We start from the raw sequence: 22,573 nt of genomic DNA, 5'->3' as shown, positions 1-22,573 counted from the left end.
CCTCTGCTTTTTGTTATAGTGGTAAAATATACTAACAAAGTTTACCATTTTAAGTACACAGTTTAGGGGCATTCAGTACATTTACATTATTGTGTGACCATCCCCACCATCCATTTTTAGGACTTTTCATCTTCCCCAACTAAAATCTTTACCCATTAAACACCAACTCTCCATTCTCTCCCATCCCTCCAGGCCCTGGCAACCACCATTCTACTTTCTCTCTCTGCGAATCTGACTTCTCTAGGTACCTCATTTAAGTGGAATCATAGAGTATTTGTCCTTTGTGACTGGTTTATTTAACTCAGCATTATGTCCTCAAGGTCCCTTCATGTTGTAGTGTATGTCAAAATTTCCTTCTCTTTTAAGGCAGGATAATATTCCATTGTATGTATATATCACATTTTGTTTATCCATTAATCCATTGATGAACACTTGGATTGCTTCCACGTTTGGACTATTGTGCATTATACTGCCATGAACATGGATACACAACTATCTGTTTAAATCCCTGCTTCCAATTCTTTTGGATATGTGGCCGGAATGAAATTGCTGTAATTCTTAAAATACTCTTAATAAGATAAAGGAATGCCTGTTTGTATCTTACTTGAGAATTTTTGTGCTGATTTTTTAAAGTGACAAGTATAAGACTGACCTCAGATTTGTGACTTTTCCCTACTGGCTCTTTTCTTCCAGGTCTCTACATTTAGGTTTTGTTTGTTTTTTTCCATCTCCAACATGCTCTCCCATGACAAGTTCACCATTCCCGTTACTTCAGTTATTTTCTCTTGCTCATAGTTTCCAAATTCACCTTCAAGCCCTGGACTATCTCCTCCAATTTCTGTTGTCTGATGAGCCATATCTTTGTGAATGAATAAGCTATTTCCCAGGAGCATCATTCCATTAGCCATTTCCTCTCTCCCCTGGATCTTCGACCTCTCTGGTTCCATCAGCTCTTTCCTCAGAGGCTGTAACTCTACTTAAAAACAGAAACTCCTGCCATAGAAAGCAAAAACAATAAGCCCATGTTTCTTCTTTTTAAAAATATTTTTTTTTTATTGATTTCAGAGAGGAAGGGAGAGGGAGAGAGAGACAGAAACATGAATGATGAGAGAGAATCATTGATTGGTTGCTTCCTGCACACCCCTCACTGGGGATCAAGCCCACAACCTGGGCATGTGCCCCAACTGGGAATCGATCCATGATCTCCTGGTTCATAGGTTGACACTCAATCACTGAGCCATGCTGGCCAGGCCCACGTTTATTCTTTTACTGGTCTACCAAACCTATTTCAAATGCTAAACACAGGCTCCTGCATACATACATGCACACAACACACTTGGCCTTTGCTCTAATTAATGAGCAGGATAGTGTGTTCTCCTTACATTTTACCCTAATTAGTAGACGCAATAACCAGGGAAACAGTCCTAGTTTTCAACTGAGACAGAAAATAAGAGGTCTTTCAGCTCAAGATTAAAAACAGGGCTGTGTTATTTTCCTCACCCCTTTATTACTTAGATAACATGTATACTTCCAAACTAACACTTCCCTTTCAGTGACACACACATGCATATATACATGCGTGTGCTCATGTGGACGTGCACACACACACACACACACACACATAAACACCCACACACACTGCACCCCTCCCCCGCCTCAGCCCCCTACACACACACCTTTCAGAGTAGCAGCCTGTCTCAGACTTTCGCTCGTGCCTAAAGCACAAGTCCCTGGCCAGGTCCCTTTGTCCTGCCAGCTGCCAATTGCAGAAGCAGTTGAATCACTTGCTCGAATTGACCAATGGCCAAATGGCCCAAAGCTGGTTGAAGTCTCAGGCCTTCCAAGAACCAAAATGCATAAACCATGCTTCAAAAAAACCCACTGGAGTCTCCAAAGTCAGACTTTTAATTCAGTAGTTGTATCCTCACCAGACATGCTCACAAACCGTGTGCTTACTCCCCCTGGCTGTAGAGCTGTGGAAGTGGAGTGAAAGGCAGGTCAAGATTGAGCTTCAGATGAGACCCTATCTCCATGCAAAACAGTGTTTGGGGATGAAAGGATAAATCTCTTACTAAAGTGGCAGGTGGCAGAGGGTGTTTCTTTACTTTCAACAAAATCATAATAAGATAATAGAAGGACAAGCCAAATTTTAAAGCCCAAATCCAAAAAGTAGGAGGAACCCCTGGGTTTTTTAATTAGAAATCCTTACACACTTTACTCCACACCCCATTGAAAGACCTTATGTCTCACACTCTCCTTACCTTGACTATGAAACCTCACCCCAAAAGTCTTCAATCTCTTGTTCCATCCTCTCTAACCACCACTGTATTTCCAGAACAGCACTGGAGCTATTCTGCCAAGGCCATTAATATAAAACAAAACACAGAAAAATACTAGTAAATCTATTAAATTAGTGTCTTTAATAAATTATATTTTGGTGGTGGTTCAGTGAAGCTGGCAATTTCATGCAAAATTAATTGCACTCTAAAAGTGCGTCATTATTTTCTAAAACCATTTGGCTATATATATGAAGAACCATCAGAAAGTTACATACTTTAACTTAGTAATTTTACTTCCTAATAATATAATACAAAATGGATAAAAGGCGAATGTGTATATATATATATATATATATATATATATATATATATATATAAATATGTATTTGCAGTGGTGATGTTTTAATAAAAAATGTCTATCCAACAAAGTGCAATGTTTAAGCAAATTACAATACAAATACTTGGACTATTACTATGCCTAGCATTATAAATAAGGTTGTAAAACATAGTAAATGCAAAAATGCACTAGAGAACTAAATACAGATAAATACAACTGTAACTATGTAAAAATCTGCATAATACAAAAACCTGTGAGGATGAATAGCAAAATTTGCACAACAGTGGGTTAAGGTAGCAGCACTGTGCTTTTGCCTCTATTTGAGTAGTTTCTAACATTTTTGCATTATTTTTAATAACAAAGAGTGTCTGGCATTTTTAAATGGTTATCATCAGATAGCCATGTAAAATTATTAAAATAGCTTTACAGTGAGTATGAATACATTCTTTTACACATAATAGTGGTAGTTGCTTTTTAATGCATATGGATTATTTTTCTAATTTGGAACTAATCTAACATTATCTCAAACAATCTAAAAATGTAATGCTTTTAATGCATTTTGTCTGCTAAACCAGCTATTTTATAATCTATTGCCTAATGGATGTCTCGAATGTGTGCAAATACAATGGGTTTTCAAGCTCATTCAATTTCTAGCCATATCTCTTGAATGAGGCTTGAAGTTTACATTATTTTATCCCAGATACTAATGGGATGGTTCTGGCTATGTAATTTTCCACAAGACCAAATGAAATCTTCACAAATTATATGGTTGTGATGCTTTTATCACTATGTATGTGTGAGACTACGTATCAAGTAGCAGTAAAAAAATATATAAGAAAATAAAAGGAGTCTAGAGCAGAAGTGAAAGATTTTGTTCCACTGATTATGTTCTAGACAAAGAAATATAAAAGATGCAAATTGGCTGAGAAGCACTTTTATTTTATGTAATGGTTATAAAGAATTATCATATCAGGACAAATGCATGCAACTCCTCAATTCTGTTTGTAGATAATGCATCTTGATCATATTACTACAGAGGACCACATGGACAAAATGAACAAAAGTTGTGTGGGGTGGCAAATTAGGGAGAAGAGTTGCAAAAGCAGGGAACTCCCTTCAATCACCACTCCTTCCCAATTTCCTGTCTGAGCTAAAGAGTGAGAGAGTTCTTTACAGACTCCCCTGGGAGTTCCAGAGTTCTCCAGTCACTTCCATATTTTGTAAATGAGCTGTCACTCTCAGAACAAAAACAAGAGGAAAATTTTGTATCCAAAGCACCTTACAGGTGGAGTTTCAGCAGGTTCCCATGTGTTTCCTCTTTGCCAGTGAAAACCTTGGTGGAAACCAGATTGGCATTGCCAGGCCTCTGGATGCCCTATCTGCCACTCGAACAACCACTGGATGACCAGACCACAGCCCAATAAGGAAATGTCCTTTCCTCCCTCCATGTCCTCTGAGCAGCAGTCAACTTGAATTATTGTAGGATTTCAATCTGTATTTCTCAGGGTTTTAAGATACTTAGTCTCATTGTTTTAAATGAAATTGTTGCTGTTGATGGATTCTAGCATGCCAAAAGCTTTATGAAGGACAAATAAGTACATATTAATAAAATAATGGTAACTATTATTTTACTAATATAGGAATCATTAAAAGCAGTATCACTATACCTATTTACTTTTTACTATGTAGGATTACTAATTAGTAGGATTATTAATAAGATTCCTATGTTTTTAGTGGAAAAAAATTTGAAACATTTTTGCATGGCATTTAAAAATGTCTATTATAATTTAAAATGGTCATACCCTTTGTGTTTGGCTCAATAATTCTACTTCTAGAAATATGTTCAGCAGGAAACACTTGTAGCAGTGTACAAAGATGTATATTCAATGACATTCATGGTAGCATTTCTTGTAAAACTAAAAATATAGCTATCACTCAAATGGTCCTCATAGAGATTGGTTAAACAAATATGGCATACTCACTCGGTGGAATACACTGACAATCAATAAAAAAGAATTAGTAGCTCTTTATGTACTGATTTAAAAATGTCCAAATCAATAAAAATATTTTTTTAAAAAAGCCCTGACCGGTTTGGTTCCGTGGATAGAGCGTCGGCCTGTGGACTGAAGGGTTCAGGTTTAATTCCGGTCAAGGGCATATGCCTGGGTTGTGGGCTCAATCCCCAGTAGGGGGCATGCAGGAGGCAGCCAATCCATGATGTTCTGTCATCTTTGATGTTTCTATCATCCCTCTCTCTCCCTCTCTGAAATCAATAAAAATATATTTTAAGAAAATGTCCAAAATGTACTTCAAAGGAAAAAGAGGCCTAATTGGAGAACAGTATGTAGAGTATGATTTCTATTTTTATTAAAAATACACATTCCTATGTAGATATTTAAATAAATATGTACCTATTACTACTAAAATAGGTTCTTTCTGTGGAACAATACAAAAAGAATTCTGCTTTCTGTGTTTTGCAATGTTGTGGGGCTTTTTACATTTATTACTATAATAAGAAAAAATAAAGATTCATATATATATTTTAAGACTCTGTTTCATTTGCCCTTACTGCAGCATTTTTTATAACTGAGTTTCCTGGAAAACCTGTGCAATGCTGCCAGTACAATAATAATTCAGAAAATGTCATTCCTCTTTTCAAACCTTCTGTTAAGCATTGTCTTCCAAAATTTTCTACTTTGAAGTCCTAACCCCCAGTACCACAGATTGTGAATTTATTTGGAAATAGGGTCATTGCAAATGTAATTAGTTATGTTAATATGATGTCAGTAGGATGGGCTCTAACCCATTATGACTGGTGTCCTTATGAAAAAGGGGAAGTTCGGACACACACACACACACACACACACACACACACAGAGTGGATTCAAATTCCATAATCCACCACTGAAGACCTTTCTCACCTTTCCCTTGGCATTCATTGGCCTATACTGCCGGGAGCCGGTCCATCCTTGCTGCTTGACACAGTCGCTGCAGAGAGGAAGCATCTGTGCGGCGTGTGTTTCGGGGGACCTGGCGTGTGTGGCGTGCTGTTCTTAATATGTTTGCTCCCCTTGGTGCTATGTGTTTTGACCGGGGTCGCCTCTCCGAGAGGGGTTGTTTTCCCAGGTAGGGATTTTTCCCTGAAGTTGGGGAGGGGATAAAACCTCTTAACTGGGTGCCAGGCGGGTGGTTGATCGCTTTGGCTGGGAACAATCACGCTTGAGCTGCAGGAATGGAGATGGGAAGCGTCCTGACCTTTGCAGTGGAAATTGACAGGATTAAAATCAACTGGTATGAATACAGATGTAACAAGACAACAGGACAGAGAACCTAGAGACAGAACCTAGCGAGAGAACATGGCAAAAGATCCTGGATAGAACCTGGCTACAGAACTTGACTAGAGAACCTAGACAGAACATGGCAAAAGAACCTGGTGACTGAACCTGGCGGGAGAGCTTGGATAGAACCAGGCAAGAGAACCCAACCATGCTGATCAACTGAAAGCTGTCTCTGTGTCATTCCTTCTTCGCTGACTCCGTCCACACCTTTGGGGACCCCGGACCTGCTGGGGTTGGACCCCAGCACTATACAATCTTTCCAGATGGAAATATCCCCATGCTTTCTCACTTCCATATTTTTGTTTACACATTATCTCTCTCCACTCAGTACATAAAAACATTATAGTATGTAAAATTAGCAACACAAATTGTAAAACATAATCATGGTCTTGTTTTTGTTATTATAATAACCAAAATTGATTATTGATTTCATGCAACTTTATCCTTTCCTTAAAATTTTGGTAACAACACATTTTGTTAAGACAGTCTGCCTTTAAAATTTGCCTCAAATATTAAAGAATTATCTAACTCTTCAGGTACTTCCCTCTTTTTTCCTCCATTTTCAACAAATGTCCACATATCTCTTCTCAATCTATAAAAATTGTGCTCATCTTCCTAAGTTGCTAAAATCTTACTACCTCTCCTGATTATCTTAATATCAGGGTTTCTCAACCTTGGTATTATTGTTGACATTTTTGGCCAGATAATTATTTGCTAGGGGGTAAAAATATGGATGTCCTCAAATGGCCCTCTGCATTCTGCACATCTGGCCTCTTCCCATTAGGTTCCAGTAGCACACCTTCCTCCTTCCTCCACACCACCAGTTGTGACAGCCAATAAGTTTCTAGAAATTTCCAAATATCCCCTAGTGTGCAAAATAGCCCCTGGTTGGGAACCACTGACCTATAAAGCATTCACACATTCCCTTGGGCTATAACAACATAAAGGGCTTCATTCTGTGTTGCCAGTGAAAAGCTTTTATCATAGTTCACTTTATTTTCCCACCTCGCTTTTTCCCCACGTGAACGATGAGAAAAATAGTATCAGAAAAATGGAGATTTTAGAAATAGAAAAATCATATTGTGCTTTGTTTGGTTGACAGAGAATTATTCAGCACAGTTGTTAACATTTCAACAAAACTTGGTATTTATTAGAGAAAGGAAACAACTATAAAAGATAAATGTGTTCTTTTTCTATTATTTCATTGGTTATATGTTAAAGAAAATGAAAATCTCTCTCAAGGGCTTCCTAATGGAACCCAGTGATTCACCATTTCTCAAAAATAGACTTCATAATCAAATGAAGAAAAAGCAGTTCTTCTAAATGAACAACAATACCTTGTAATGAAGCAAAATCTAGCAACACGAAACAAAAATAACCTGTTCTAATACTTGCCTGCCGCTGGCTGCTGGTGTGCAGCCAAAATTTAGCTGTCGCACTTGGAATGACTGAGGAGTGAAATCAACTCTTGATTTTCCATGCTAATGGAGACAAATATATCTGACCTAGAAGGTCATCAATCTCCATCCATAAACTCAAGTGTATGAGAAATTTGTTTTTATGACTCAACCTCATTTCTATGTCAAGTCCTGATGCTGAAGGCAGGGTTAGGAGGTTGTGAAAATTCTATTCAGTACATTTAGGACTCTCCTCTCTCGCAACACTATCTGGGAATTTTGCCATTTCCCTGGGTTTCTGCCAAGGAAGGGCCTTCAGGCTAGTCTGTAACACAGAGGGAGAAGGGAAGGTACAAATGGAGGCCCTGGGGCTGCAGTCTGCCTCCTCTCCTGCACCCTTACCCCAGTTGTCCCAGTCAGCTCCGGCAGCCCAGCCAGCAGGGATTCTTAGTGGGAGGACGGTGGGCCTGGCAGGATCCAAAGGAGAGGCTCTAGCAAGGCCTCCAGGGGTTCTGAGGTCTACGGTGGGCCTGAGGCCCATCCATTAGTATTGTCATCACATCCTCTTATTTTCCTTTACTCTTGTTTCCTACATATACTAGGAGAATATTTTCCTCTCCAGAAGGGGAAACAACACTCACCCATGACATTTCTCTCAAATAATTTATCTACACATAGAGATTCTCCATTGTCTTAAAGGTGTGAGCTTTTGCCAGAAAGTTTCTTGGATTTGGGGTTGTTGTTTTTTTGTTTTGTTTTTCTGTTTTCTTCCATGTTACATCCTTTTCCTGAGACACCAAGCAGAAAGCAACTTCATAGTTTAAATGGCTGGGAGTGGGATTAATCAATAAGATTTATATTCCTAAAAATATTATAATCAAAATACTACATGTATTTATATTTTTATTTGATAATGAGTCTATGTTTGATAATGTCTGATGTTTTGAAAACTCAATCCAAATAGAATAATGAAACATATGATGATGCTTTTTCCACCTGAACACCTTTGTGCATTTCATTTAAATTAAAACATTCATTAGTGCTGCTACTGTGTACATAGAAATTGAAGAGTCTATAAGAGATAAATCATATATTATGTAGGTAATTCCAATAAGTGGATATAAAATCATAAGCCCTGAAGTCTCTCAGTATTTATACCTAAAGAATACATAGGACATGTATTGTAAAGTTAGTCTTAGACACTAATTGCATCTTTGAGCATCTAAGATTTCTCCCCAAACAGGACAAATTTGGGTCATAGAGGGTACTATTAAGACAGATTTCCTGTCTCCTACCAGGTGGCTCCTTTTTCCACCATAAGGCCAAAATCTTGGGAACTAATTAATCCTGTTCCCCACACCTGGAGTAGGACTTCTTCCGAGCAACTTTAACAGTGACGTTTCTTTGGCCACAAGCAACAGAAACCAATTCTAACTCACTGAAGATGACAAAGAATGCACTGATTCCCATAGCTGGAAATCCCGGAGCTAGAATGGCTTCATACAAACTTGATCAGAACCCCATCCTTAGGGGTGCGAGATGGTTCCTGACATCACAGGCTCTCACCTGCAGCAGCGGAGGGACTAGCCAGCTTCCTCAATTGCTTGCTGGCCCAGGCGTTTGATCCTGGGCCTCTTGCTGAACTATGCACTGCAATTATGGGAACAGAATCACACACTGATAGTCTAGGGCAGAGGTCAGCACACTTTTTCTGTAAAGAGCCAGAGAATAAATATTCCTGGCTTTGCCAGCCATGTGGCCTCAGCCACAACTACTCAACTCTGTTATTGTGGAACAAAGCAGCCATCTCTCTATATAAAAGCCAAGCGACCGGAACACCAGAATGACCGAACAACCGGTCCCTATGACATGTGCTGTGGCGGCCAACTGGCCCAATCGGGGCCTGATCGGCCCCGCCCCCAACCTCCTGCTGCTCCCATGGCCAGCCCTGCCCCCGATGAGCCCCCATAGGGGCTGGACAGGCCAGATGCCACCCATGCATGAATTTGTGCACTGGGCCTCTAGTATATAAATGAATGAGCATAGCTGTGTTACCATAAAAATTTATTTATGCACACTAAAATAGAAATTTTACATAATTTTCACATATCATGAGATGCCATTGTTCTTTGGATTTTTTTTTTCTGCAGTCATTTAATGATGTAAAATCCATTCTTAGCTCACAGACTTTATGAAACAGGTGGCATAAAAGATTTGGTCTATAGGCAATAGTTTGCAACACCTACTCTAGGGAACCCACTGTACTTGAAACATAGACTGAGACTGAGGGACAAGTGGGTCCCTCAAAGCAAATTAGGGTAGTGAGTGCTGAGCAACAAACACTATAAATGTTCACCCCAGCACTGTGATGCTTCACAATTTTAGGCCATGAGGGCTTGAGAGGGTATAGCCCAGTGAACTTGTAGAACTCATCCTGAAGCTAGAAGTATAATGAATGGCCCACCTTCAGCTCTTCATTGCTGCTCCTACTCCATACCACTCACCACTAGAGTTGTCCAGGAGGTAGAGCCCATGTAACTGTTTAGTTATTTTCTGTGGCATCAGCAACACAAGTTCCCAGTCAAAATAGCTTTGCACATCCGAATGTGGACCACTTGGTCAGTGCTCAGCCCCCGTGTTACTGACACCAAGTAATTATATGGTTTGGGGAAAATCAATGTGTCCTTTCATTTACTCAACAAAGAACTAGTTATTGATCACCATCCATCATTCTAGGCTCTGGGGATAAGCAGAGAACAAAAGATTTTTTAAAAAGCCATGAAACTTACTAATTAATTAAAAGTAAATAGAGAAAACAGAAAAATAAAACAGAGAAAGGAGTTAGGTAGGGAGTGTTGAGTATCATTTTAAATAGGTGGTCAAGCAAAACCTTAATGCAGAGATGACATTCAAGCAAAGGTTTAAAGGAGAAGAGGGAGTGAGCTCTCCAAACATCTGTGCTAAGAGTTATTTTAAGCAAAGAAACTAGCAAGTGCAAGGGCCCTGGGGCAGGAGTGTGACATATTTAAGGAGGTGAGGTTAGCTGGAGCAGAGTGAGGGAGGAGGCAAGTAAGAGGAGATGAAGTCAGAGAAGTAGCAAGGAAGGGTCACAAATCACAAAGGGCCTTGGAGGCCATTGTACCAACTTTGATTTCTACTCTGAGTAGTGGTAAATGATCACTTAAGAGACTGAGTCAAATCATGTCTTCTCTAAAAAACTAGGTGTCTTGGCCTCCACTCTCAAGCAGAGAACATTTCACTGGTTGAACTACAAATCTGTCTTCAAAACAGCAAGCCTCCAAGTATAGCCTATAATAAACTAAGGCATCAAATAGCTTTGCAGAACAAATGCAAGTATGGTTAGGTCACATATCACCTGCTCCAAGCTGACTCCTGAGTAAGCAGACATCATCAGGGGAGGCCAGCTGACACACCCAGCACTGCACAAAAGTTGTTGAGAGAACAGTGCTGTCTGTGACCTGTGGCCTAATGTTACACTCTGCCTCTGCAAACCAATCACCGTACTGCTTTTCATTCTGGAATATGTCCATCCTACCCTTCGGCTGAAATGTCTAGTGCCCGGATTGTGCACGTTCGCTTAAATTCCTCGCTCAGCTGCCTTTCTCGCTGCTGGATTGAGCAATAGGGATAATATTTGTGCCAAGAGGTAGCAGAGATGTCACCAGATACCAATGTTAGCCTATTTTTTTTGGCCCCAAATTCTTAGTCAAAGACAGCACCAGGCCTCTATCCCTCTGTCCAAGCCACGATAAACCACCGGTTCGCAGCGCTACCTGGGGGCTACTCTGAGAAGTGCATATCTGAGAGCCTGCATGTGAAGTTTTTATATCCCAGACCACCATATGATGCTAGAAAAGAGATCTATTATTCTACAATGAAAGGGTTCCAAGATGACCAAAGATATTTGGTAAATCCTTGGGCTCAGAGATAGTGGCAGAAAGTCATTCCTCATTTCCCCCACATTATCTGCCCAAATAACCGTCTTTACCCAAACAAGGCAAGGATTTGAATGATGCTCTCTTTGACCTTATGGATGCTGAAGTTCATGCTTACGGCTGGCAAGCTGCTCATCTATCCTAACTCACTCTAATCCTAATCCCATGTTTTTAAAATAAGCTGAACAGTAGTATCATGGGGGGAGAGGGTAAAAAAAAATTACCAATGCCTGTGCTTCTCTCAAAGAGTTAACAAGGAATTTCTGTGAAGGGGGTGGGGGGGGGGGGGAGGGGACTCAAGCATCCCTTTGGGTGATCATAGTGTGCAAAGTTGAAAATCTCACACTAGTTATTAAAATTAATGTTCCTGTTTCTTAAGTGGGAGCTGCACTCATTCAAGAAAATTCAAGGACAGAGCAGGCTTTGTCCCTGAACTTAATTCAACAGAAAACTAGTCCCAGGCAAGGCCGGTTCTCCTCAGAGGTATGGAGGTTCTTCCCTTTGCCTTTGCTCTGCAACACGGCAGCTAAAGCAAAACTATAACCCCATCCCTTGCCTATTCCCCACTCCCCACCCCCTGGAATAAAAACACTGATGTAGTTTCTCTGTCTGCTTCTTGACAAGCAGTCTTGTTGCCTTTGCCCTTGTAATTCCTCCTCCTTGGAATGCATCCCTTAGGGTGATCATAGTGTGCAAAGTTGAAAATCTCTACTTTGCACTTTACTCCTTTCCCTTTGTCACCTTACTAACTTTTGCTCAAGGCAATACACCTTCCCTGATTACAAGAAAAGACCATTTATTTGCTCTACAAATTTTTATTGTTCCCTGCTTTTTTTGCTATTATAGCACTTAGCACATTATGTGATACTGCTTTGCATTAAGTCTAAGACCCTATCAATGATGAGATACACTATTATTTCATGGAATGCTAAGGAACAAAAAGAAAGCTGTCAACAAAATTATAGCAATGCTTTTTGAAGACAAAACTTTTCCTTTCATACATATTGAAAGAATTCGTTTAGTGCAGTTTTGAGATATATCAAAGAGCCCAGGGTTTTGTTAGCACTTCTTATTTAACCAACTAATAGTCTCAATTTTTCTTCAATTGAATCACCTTGTCACAGAAAGTAAAGCAACTGCTGTTCAAACTGAGAAGGAAGTTTCTGATATTGGTGATTGACATGCAAATGATAGTTCTGCATGATGAATCGGTCACATCAACTCCTTTTTGTTTTAAAATGTCTTTTATGTCTTCAAAAGGATCAGGCAATTTCTCCTGCCTTTAGTTGAATTGCTTGCATGTGGTAATAATATTTCTCAGACTTTAATATGCATTTTTGTCACCAGGGCATTTTCTTAAAATGCAAATTCTGATTTTGTAAGTCTGGGATGGGGCCTGAAATTCTTCATTTCTAGCAAGTTCCTAGGTGATGCTGATGCTCCTGGTCCAGAGACCACACACAGCTTAGCAAGGTGACAGCCAAGCTTTTAATATATCTGCCACCACACCTTGCACAACTTATTCAACTTGTATTTTCCTTTCTTAAGACTCATCAAACATTTTACTAATTTGCAAGAAAATAAGAAATAGGCGTCAACCCTTCAACTATAAATATTAACCACACTGATAGTAAATACATGTCCCATTGTAGTTGTACCAAAAGGCTTTCTGTTATCAAAACTGAGGTTAATTAGCATTTGAGTGACACTGAATTATTCTTTGAATTTGGGCAGACTGACTCCATCCAGTCATTTAAGGCAGAGCATGGCAATTGGACAATGCACAGATTTTCATGTCTGATTTAATGTATGAAATCAAGGTCTTGCGTACAATATGAAATCTTAGTCATAGTTCATTTGGCCCAGATTTCACATTTAAACTAGTCCCAACAATTTAAACATTAAAAATTCAGTTATGTTGATCTAAAAAAAAAAAAAAAAAAGACTTAGTGTGTGATTCCTTGAGATTCTGGTAGTATAATTTGCCTTTTCATACATTATGATTGGTTTACTCCTTCACTCCCACTGCCCTGAATAACCTGTGTATCATTTCTCCTTTTCTTCTGGGTGATGGTTCAAGTCAAATAGAAATTTATTGTCCCTATATTATTATTCACTTGGGCCTTTTAGTTTATGAGCATCTCTGATACAAGTATGTCAGTCTCCCACCACCAAAAGGAAATGAGGGGAGAATTATATTAGCATATTACAAAAGCATTTCATGAAACAGTATGTTCATTAACACAAGTTGGATATATGCATGAAATAATGCTGAGGAAATCATGTAAAATCTTCATAACTACAGAAAATTAGATTTTCAGGACCTGATTTTTAACTCCCAAAACCATGGTGTATAACAAGATAGATATTCAATTAAGAAAAGCCCTCCATCTAAAGCAATCTCTTTGAGATAGAAATGGATGTTTACAGTCCAAAAGCATGATAATTTAAATAGAGAATTTACATTTGGAGGCTGGAAAGGACCATAGAAATCATCTTGTTGAAATCCCTTCATGTTCATAGGGTTGGGGTCTTTAAAGGTCTTTCCATCCTTACAATTCCAATTTTCTTTATAACCTTAACACTCTTTATTCATATGAAAATGTAAGATTTGTCAAACACTTGATTCACAATAAAACTTTTTTTAATATATATGTTTAACTTCACAAATATTTTAAGTTAAATATTCCCCATTTAGGGAAAGGAAGTGAAAAGATCATTAGAGAAGGTTCTGCCTGCACCCTGTACCCCTATATAATAGAACACATTAAAGAATGCAACCAATGACCCAGGCTAGGAAGATATACACCCAATGTTACTACTCAAGGGTACTAAAAGTAACATTATTTCTTGTAACATCTACAGAATGAGAAATCAAAGACAAATTCCATTTTTATGTTAGGGTAATATATTTGTAAGGGTGAGGGAAATGCTTATAAAGGTGTGGCAAATATCCTCAAATTTTAAGCTACCCTTTTTTCTAAAACATAATTTAATTCTTTTTTTTTAATATTCACATTTGCTGTAAAGAAAATAGAGGGTGTTCCTTAAAGAACACTTCGTTGCAAACCCAGTTCTTTTTTTTAAATTGTTTTATTGCTTAAAGTATTACAAAGAGTATTACATATGTCTCCTTTTTTTCCCCGCCCTTGACAATCCCCTGGCCTCCACCTACCCCCCAGTGTCTTATGTCCATTGGTTATGCTTATATGCATGCATACAAGTCCTTCCCAAACCCAGTTCTTTACAGGCATCTGACTACTACAAAAAATCCTCCCAGGAAGTGGATCTAGTCACATTTTCCATCACCGAGTACTTTTGGTATTTCTTTCTTCAACCTTCCTCCAGCAGATAGTTATTGAGTGCAGCCTCTTTTCGGTCCCTGTTCTATTATTCTGGAATGTGCGACACCTGGAATAGTCAGACCAGGACCTCAGAAGTGTTACTGTGCCTCTAAAAAGGGTCTAATTTCTGGCAAAAGGAGCTTAGTTATTGAGGTCAGAAGGTGCCTGTTTTTATTTCCCATTCTTTTAAGTTCATACAATGGATATCTATCTATAGGATGGATGGTCCATACAACAGATGGCTACAAATGTCCATCAATTTCATTGGCCCTAAATAAACCCTGCTTTTCAGTTACTTATCTTCATGTCTAGCTGGAGCAGACTGGCAGATCTTTCTACTGAGTAGGCAAAAAAAACAGGACACAAAACCTTTACAATTCCTTTGCAAGAAGGATGAAAAGTCAGAAAATCACACTCCCAAAATATTGGAGCTTTGGTGACCTCTTGTGGGGTAATTTATTAATCGCCCATAATAAAACAGTTCCAGAATGGAATCTGAGGCGTTTTCTTTGTAGGTCTAGTAAGTATACCAATGGGCCTGCTGAGACCCAATGGGCCTATTACAACCTAGAAATACCTAAACTACATAAAGTTATCAATAAAGTGTTAATAATTGCATCAGGTTATATATTCAACAGAGCTTATCTGCATATAAGTACCCATCAGGAGTGATGTAAATAAAGTATTAAATATATTAAGGCATCCTAGAATCTTCTGTCCATAGGATAGGAAGGGACCTTCCAACCACCCATCAAATATTTGGTAATCCTCTGTGAGGGACCCAATCACAAGGGAGTTTGGGAAGAGATTATAGGTAAATCAAAGCTAAACCCTTAGGTATGGTATGTGTTCAATAAATGAATTTATAGAAAAAGTAAATACTAGTAAGAAGAATTATCTTCCTACTCAATAGTTAACATTAATATCTTTAGGTCTATAACAAGTAATAAAATAAATCAGGACATCTTCCAGGTAGATTGCTTGTTGATAGGAAGGACAAATTTATTCATCTAGAAAGTGTCTACACACACACACACACACACACACACACACACACACAGGATCCTAAGCTGATAAACCAGGGTTCTAGCTAGTAAAATAATCACTATAGCAATTATTTTGTCTTTTCTGATTAGCAAACACTTTCTATGGCAAATTCAAAGAATAAGTCAAATTTGGTTTTTCTGCCTGTTACTATTTAACCTATTTGTTACCTTTATAAAGTAGCCACATTAAAAAACAATGACCATTAATAAAGATATTGATTTTCAGAATTTCAGAATTCGGCTTTACTTCTGAGTTTATTTTTTAGATTTCTGTTAACAAATTATTTTTCATGTTAGAGATTTTAATGTAACATAACCACATGGCAGGCAAGGAAGCATTATTGTTATTTTATTGTCCTAGTCTATATATTCTGCATCATTTGTATATATTTCTATGTTGTAATTTAGTGCCTAACAAAAAACACACAGAGATACCTGGTAAATATTGACCAGTATGAATGAATAATATTATATAAAAAATTTAACTAGATTTTCATTCAGAGAAATTTGTTTAAATTAGTTAGCTTGGGGGAAAATTTAATTTCAGTAAAAAATGCATCTTGATTATTTGGTAAGAGTTTTTAACTAAGAGAATTTGTACCCACAGAAAAAGTAGACAGGAGAATAAGTAACCTTGCTAAAAACACCAGAAAATAATGAGTAGAAAAATAACCTCATGTTCAGTTCCATAGCATTGGTGACCCTAGTTAACCTGTAAAAAGTAAAAAATAACGATTACTATATATCATAGCATTATTACTACATTTTTTATTGATGCTTCTTTCACCAAACATTTGTAGATCTCTACTGTGCCCAAGGCAAATGTTGAACATAAAGATTTAACTCATCCCCCTTTTCCCTGATAGTGATACTGAAAGTGGGCTCTGCCATCAATGTTGGTGGCTGGCTAGATGTAGGCTATGCTGACAGAGGACACTGAGAGGGCTCTGCAAGTTTGAAAAGGGAGGCATGTTTTGTTCTGGTGGTGTTTTTCTCGTATGGTCCAGCAGGGGGGTCCTGCCTGTGTTTCTGTCAGCAGCAGTGCTTTGTGCTAGTGTGGCAACCACGCCCACTGCTTAGAAGTCTGAATCTCCCCCTCTGGGCACCCTTCTTGGGAGGTTCCTAGTTTCTTATTCACTTTTCCCTCAATTCTGCTGTTACTATCTCTGTATACCTTAGAGTTCTCTTTTGCCAATTTTAGTAGCTAATACATCTTTTACTTAGCTCACAATTATTTTCTCCATTCAAATTACTGGTGTGGTTGTTTCTGTCCCTGTCAAGACCCTGGATAACACAATAGTCAATAAAAATTTGAAGCTTTAAAATTCTATAAAAATAAACACTAGACATCATGTAAAACTCTCAGATTGCTAAAGTAAAATGTTCAATGACTGGTTAGAAGATAAAGTTGAGAAAATCTCCCAGAAAATGGAACAACCAGTTAAGAGATGGAAAATATAGGGGGTGAGGTTGAGGTGTGGAAAGGGGGAGAGTGAAAGGGAATTGTAAGGTTGCCAGTATCTTCATCCTAAAAAGTGGGGTGACAAGAGATGCAATATATAGTTAATCAGAAATAGAGGGGTAAATATATTATATAAACTTATAACCAAAAGATATTAACTACAGTAAATGTACTACTTATTTAGTGCTTTAAATATATTGACCCACTTATCTTCATAATAATCCTCTAAGGAATGGACTATTACTGTCTCCATTTTACAGATTACAAAAAAAGTTCAGAGAGATTGAGTATCTTGCCTAAGGTCACACAGCTAGTAAATGAGGAAGTGGGATTCCAGGGTGTGTGCTCTTGTTTATTACGCTCTGTTGCCTCCTATGTGACTTTATTGGGAAGAGATGGGTAAGGAAGGTAGGAGTGATGCAAATGAGTTAAATTGTATCTCTTAGCAGTAGACTAAGGCAATATTTAAGTGATGAATTAAAAAATAGTGATAAAAACAAAATTCAACTGAGTAAATTTTTTAAAGATCTAATTGACTTTATTAGGCGATTCATGAACTGGGCTATTAACAAAAGGAAAGAATGGATTATTTTTAGACCACAATATCATCTTTTTCTTGGGGGAAGGCAAGGTTTTTTGTGTTTGTTTTTTCTATCATGCAGATTGCTTCTTTTTTCTATGAGGGATGGAGAGGGTCCAAGTTCCTAATTACCTTACTGGTGCTTGATCAGAAAATCCCAGATTGTTTGTTCTAAAAAATATTAAAACAGCAGTTAGGTCAGGTATTAAAATCTAGATTTGTTATCATGGGCTTTGGCACAAGTGACACCATTTAGGGCCTGTAGGCCTGTGGTTTTGTCTTTAACAAAGGTAATCACCAGAAGAAACAAAAGCAGAAACTGTTTAAAGAAGGTTACTCTCTTACTCTCAGGAGCAGCACTTTGGGAAGGAAGTGGTGAACCAGGGACTTATCATCTTCCCCTACAAGTCTTTCTGTACTATTAATGTCTCACTTTAATAATAATTTATTCTAAACATTTAAAAAGACATAAAATTATAAATTATGCCAGGTTAGGAGAGAAAAAAAATGGAATCATGAAGCTAAATTATACACAAAAATCATGTATTTTTAATTTTACATACTCATTATATAAAGATAATGTTATATGTGAAAACAAGGAAAGTCCCTTCTCATTTGTGGTAGAGATATCTGGCCTGCATCCTTCAGACACATGTAGGCCTGGTCGTTACCCATAGCAGGGTTTGGGAAGCCCTCTTCTCACACTTCACAAGAGAGATGAAGCTGATTTTCAAGCTAGTAAATGCATACCATTTGAACAATAAGATGAAAATTTAAGCATTAGCAGCCACAAAAGGCCTTACAACTCAGGAACAGCAATGAGCATACGAAACATGCCTTTTGTTCAATCAGAGGGCCACTCATCATAGATGACAGATGAGCTGTCTAGAGAGTAGTCTTTAAGGACAGGTGCTGGGGTCCTGCCGCGGCAGGTCCAGGGGTCCCCAAAGGTGTGGACGGAGTCGGCGAAAAAGGAATGACACGGGGTCAGCGTTCAGTTGATCAGCATAGCGAGGTTCTCCCTTCAGGATCTCCAGCCAAGTTCTGTCTAGGTTCTCTTGCCAAGTTCTGTAGCCAGGTTCTGTTCAGGATCTTCTGCCATGTTCTCCTTCTAGGTTCTGTCTCTAGGTTCTGTTTCTAGGTTCTATCTAGGATCTCCAGCCAAGTTCTGGTCAGGATCTCCAACCAAGTTCTGGTGCCATGTTCTCTTGCTAGGTTCTCCATCCAGCTTCTCCAGCCAGGTTCTCCAGCCAGGTTCTAGCCAGGTTCGGTCGCCATGTTCTGTCTAGGTTCTCTAGCCAAGATCTGTAGCCAGGTTCTGTCCAGGATCTTTTGCCATGTTCTCTCCCTAGGTCCTCTCTCTAGGTTCTGTGTCTAGGTTCTGTCTCTCTCTAGGTTCTGTGTCTAGGTTCTGGGTCTAGGTTCTGTCTTCTGCTGTCTTGTTACATCTGTATTTATACCAGTTGATTTTAATCCTATCAATTTCTATTCCAAAGGTTAGGGCGTTTCTTATCTCCATTCCAGGAAGTAAAAGATTATGTAGCTTAAGCGTGATTGTTCGTAGTTAAAGTGATTAACTACCCACCTGGCACTTAGTTAAGGGGTTTCACTCCCTCCCTAACTTCAGGGAAAAATCCCCACCTGGGGAAACAACCTTTCTCGGAGAGGTGACCTTGGCCAAAACACATAGTGCTAAGGGGAGCAAACACATTAAGAACAGTATGCTATATATGCCAGGTCCCTTGAAACACATGCTGTGCAGATGTTTCTTCCCTGCAGCGACTGTGTCAAGCAGCAAGGATGGACTGGCTCCCGGCAGACAGGAAAGGGCTCTAGGTTTTTGTGAGTGCTCTATATAAACTCTGGTGGTACAGGCACCATTCTATGCCGTATTTATTAACCTAGAAACTGTATTTTTCAGTCCTGGGATTTAATGCATCTCACTCTGATGCAAATAGAAACAAAATAATAATAAATTTTTATTTTTATTTATTATTCTCTGAGCATAAATTTTTGTGCTGAGAGAATATTATAAATTTGAACTAGTAGATTAAGCATCAGTAAACTAAATGGTTTGGATAACAAATGGATACATAACACATTGTAATAATGAGGCCTTACATACCTTTGAACTGTGACATTCTAGGACCCATAATGATATATACTGATTTGCTGCCATCTAGTGCTCATTGCTGTAGAGATCTAGAATGAGCATAGTTGAAATGAAATTTTAAAAATTCTTTCCTTAGTCTCTGCAGCAGTCCTGGGTTTCTTTTGTGTTTTTTTTTTTTTTTTTTTTTTTTTTTATGGAGACTTCTGAGACTTAAATAAAAACATTTTCCTAATAAAATGGTATTCATGTAGACAACAAATTTATAAATAGCTTTATACACTGTGGAAAGTTCAGTGAACTCCGATCTAATCCATATCTATAGGTTTGAGGTATCTTAGGATGTCATTCCACAGAAAGTTTATCAGGAAGGCTTAACTATTTCAGTAAGTCATCTGCTAAATTTGAATGTGAAGGCAATTACTATTAACTCATAAAATTCCCGGCAACATGTATTAAGACTTGAAAGAGAAGACATTCCTCTTTATGTAGTATGTGAAAGAGATGGTCTGCAGAAAAAAAATTTTTTCCCCCAGAAAATCAGCTAAAAAGGCTGACTAAATTGCATCATTGAGCTTACTTAAAAGTAAAAGAAATTTCCAGGGACCCAAAAGGCAAGAGAGAACTTAAACAAGTGATAAGCAGGGACTGAAGGCATTCCTACCCCTAGGGCATTTGCTAATACCCTAAATGTAGTCCTAGAACGTAATGGCCTCCCAACATACAGGGTATGAGTCCTTGTTCAGCGTGGGAACTAAGATCTTCACATCAAACTGGAACCTTCAGAAGACTACACCAGCAAAAGGATGCAAGGAGGCTTGACTATCTGGGCTAAAGTTTGGGAAGAGGAAAAAATATCTTCCCTCCGAATTATAAACATAGCTACTCTTACATGTGATTTGGGTTCAAATCTAAACTAACCTGATAGTTTGTATATGGGATTTAAGAAAGGAAAAAGGTCAAAGATTACTCCAAGATGTTTGGTGTCTGGCTTGAGTAGCTGGAAAAATCGAATGGTCACTACGTGACACAGAGAAAGCTTCAAGTGGGGTTTGTCGGAGGAGGCCAAGATTAGGAGTTCAGTGTCAGAGAAGTGGGTTTGACAGGCCTATTTGACTTCTAAGTGGAAATGTCTAGCATGCAGTTGAAGTGTAGTCTGAAGTTCAGGAAAGAAGAATGGGCTGGGGAGATACTTTGGGAATAGTCTATATGATAATGGGACAATAGAGACTGGAAGAGAGCACCAATCAAGTAAGTGTAGATAGAGAAGAGGTCCAAAAAGTTAGCTCTGGGATACTCCAATATCAGGAGGTCAAGGAGATTAGCAAAAACTAGCAAAGGAGATCTAGAAGGATGAAAAGCTGGAATATGTGCAACCACCAGTTAGAAAATATAATAAGAGAAGTTACTTCATTCCAAATAGCACCAAAATTATATAAAATATTGAGGAATAAATTTAATAATACTATGACAGACTTATATGAAAGCTCTCAATTTTAAAAAACCCACCATAACACCTTTTGACATTTTTATTATAATTGATAAAGAAGCCCTAGAATAGGAATTCTAGGGCTTCTTTATCAATTATAAAGCAAATCTCAGATATCTTGCCAATCTATTCTATGTATTTTAAAAAGTCTATTTTTACATCACCACAATACCATTATTTCATCTGTTAAGAAATTAACAAAGATTCCTTAATATCAAATACATAGCCCATACTGAAATGCTGTAGAATGAAGCCATTCAAATGATTAAGATAGATACATATTACTGACATAAAAAATCCTTTTAGGATAGTAACACTTGATGAAGACCAAAAAAAAAAGGTGGTGAGACAAAAACTATAGTATGAAACTGTCCTTATAATTTGGTATGTTTAGTATATATTCATGAAAGAAAGTCTGGAAGAATGTATAAAAGATTCTTATCAGTGATTAAAATATGGCAGGCTTTCAGTTTCTACTTTATAAACATCTGGATGATTGAATTTTTAGTCTGAGCACATATGAACATTATTAACAAAGTTAGAATTTTAATGAAATTTATATGGCATACATAATTGCATGGAAATAAAATTATAACATAATATTAATTCAAGAAAGCAAAAATAAACATCCTACATATGGTATGACCAATATTAGAATATGCATGAAAAAAAGACTGTAAAGTTCCCCAGAAAAGCTGATGGCGATTCTCTTTGGGTAGTGGTACTGAGTACTCTTTCCTTTTCTCCTGGTGCTATATCTCTCAAATTCTCTATAATATAAGTATTCCTACTTTTATTATTCCTGTTTACCTTGAAAAATTTTAAGGATACAAAGAAAAAGTATAATAAAATACCAGGTATCTATCAATCAGCTTCAACCACCACCAAATTTTAGATATGCATGTGTCATCTTTCTACAATCTTTTTTTGGGGTGGGGAGGATATTTTAAAGCAAATCTCAGATATCTTGCCAATCTATTCTATGTATTTTAAAAAGTCTATTTTTACATCACCACAATACCATTATTTCGTCTGTTAAGAAATTAACAAAGATTCCTTAATATCTAATACATAGCGCATACTGAAAAATCTGTGCCTACAACATGTCTTTATATAGTTGGTTTGTGCAGAATGAGAATCAAAACAAGAACCGCTCGTTACATTCTGTTTTGCCTTCAGAATCCTACTCCAGCAGTGTTATGGGCTGAGTTGTACCCCCAAAATTCATATGTTGA

This window comes from Myotis yumanensis, unplaced genomic scaffold, assembly GCF_028538775.1.
Source record: "Myotis yumanensis isolate MYYU_CA2020_CCGP unplaced genomic scaffold, mMyoYum1.0.hap1 SCAF_6, whole genome shotgun sequence".
Classification (NCBI taxonomy): domain Eukaryota; kingdom Metazoa; phylum Chordata; class Mammalia; order Chiroptera; family Vespertilionidae; genus Myotis; species Myotis yumanensis.
The sequence above is the reverse complement of the archived record's forward strand: the minus strand, read 5'-3'. Positions refer to the sequence as shown.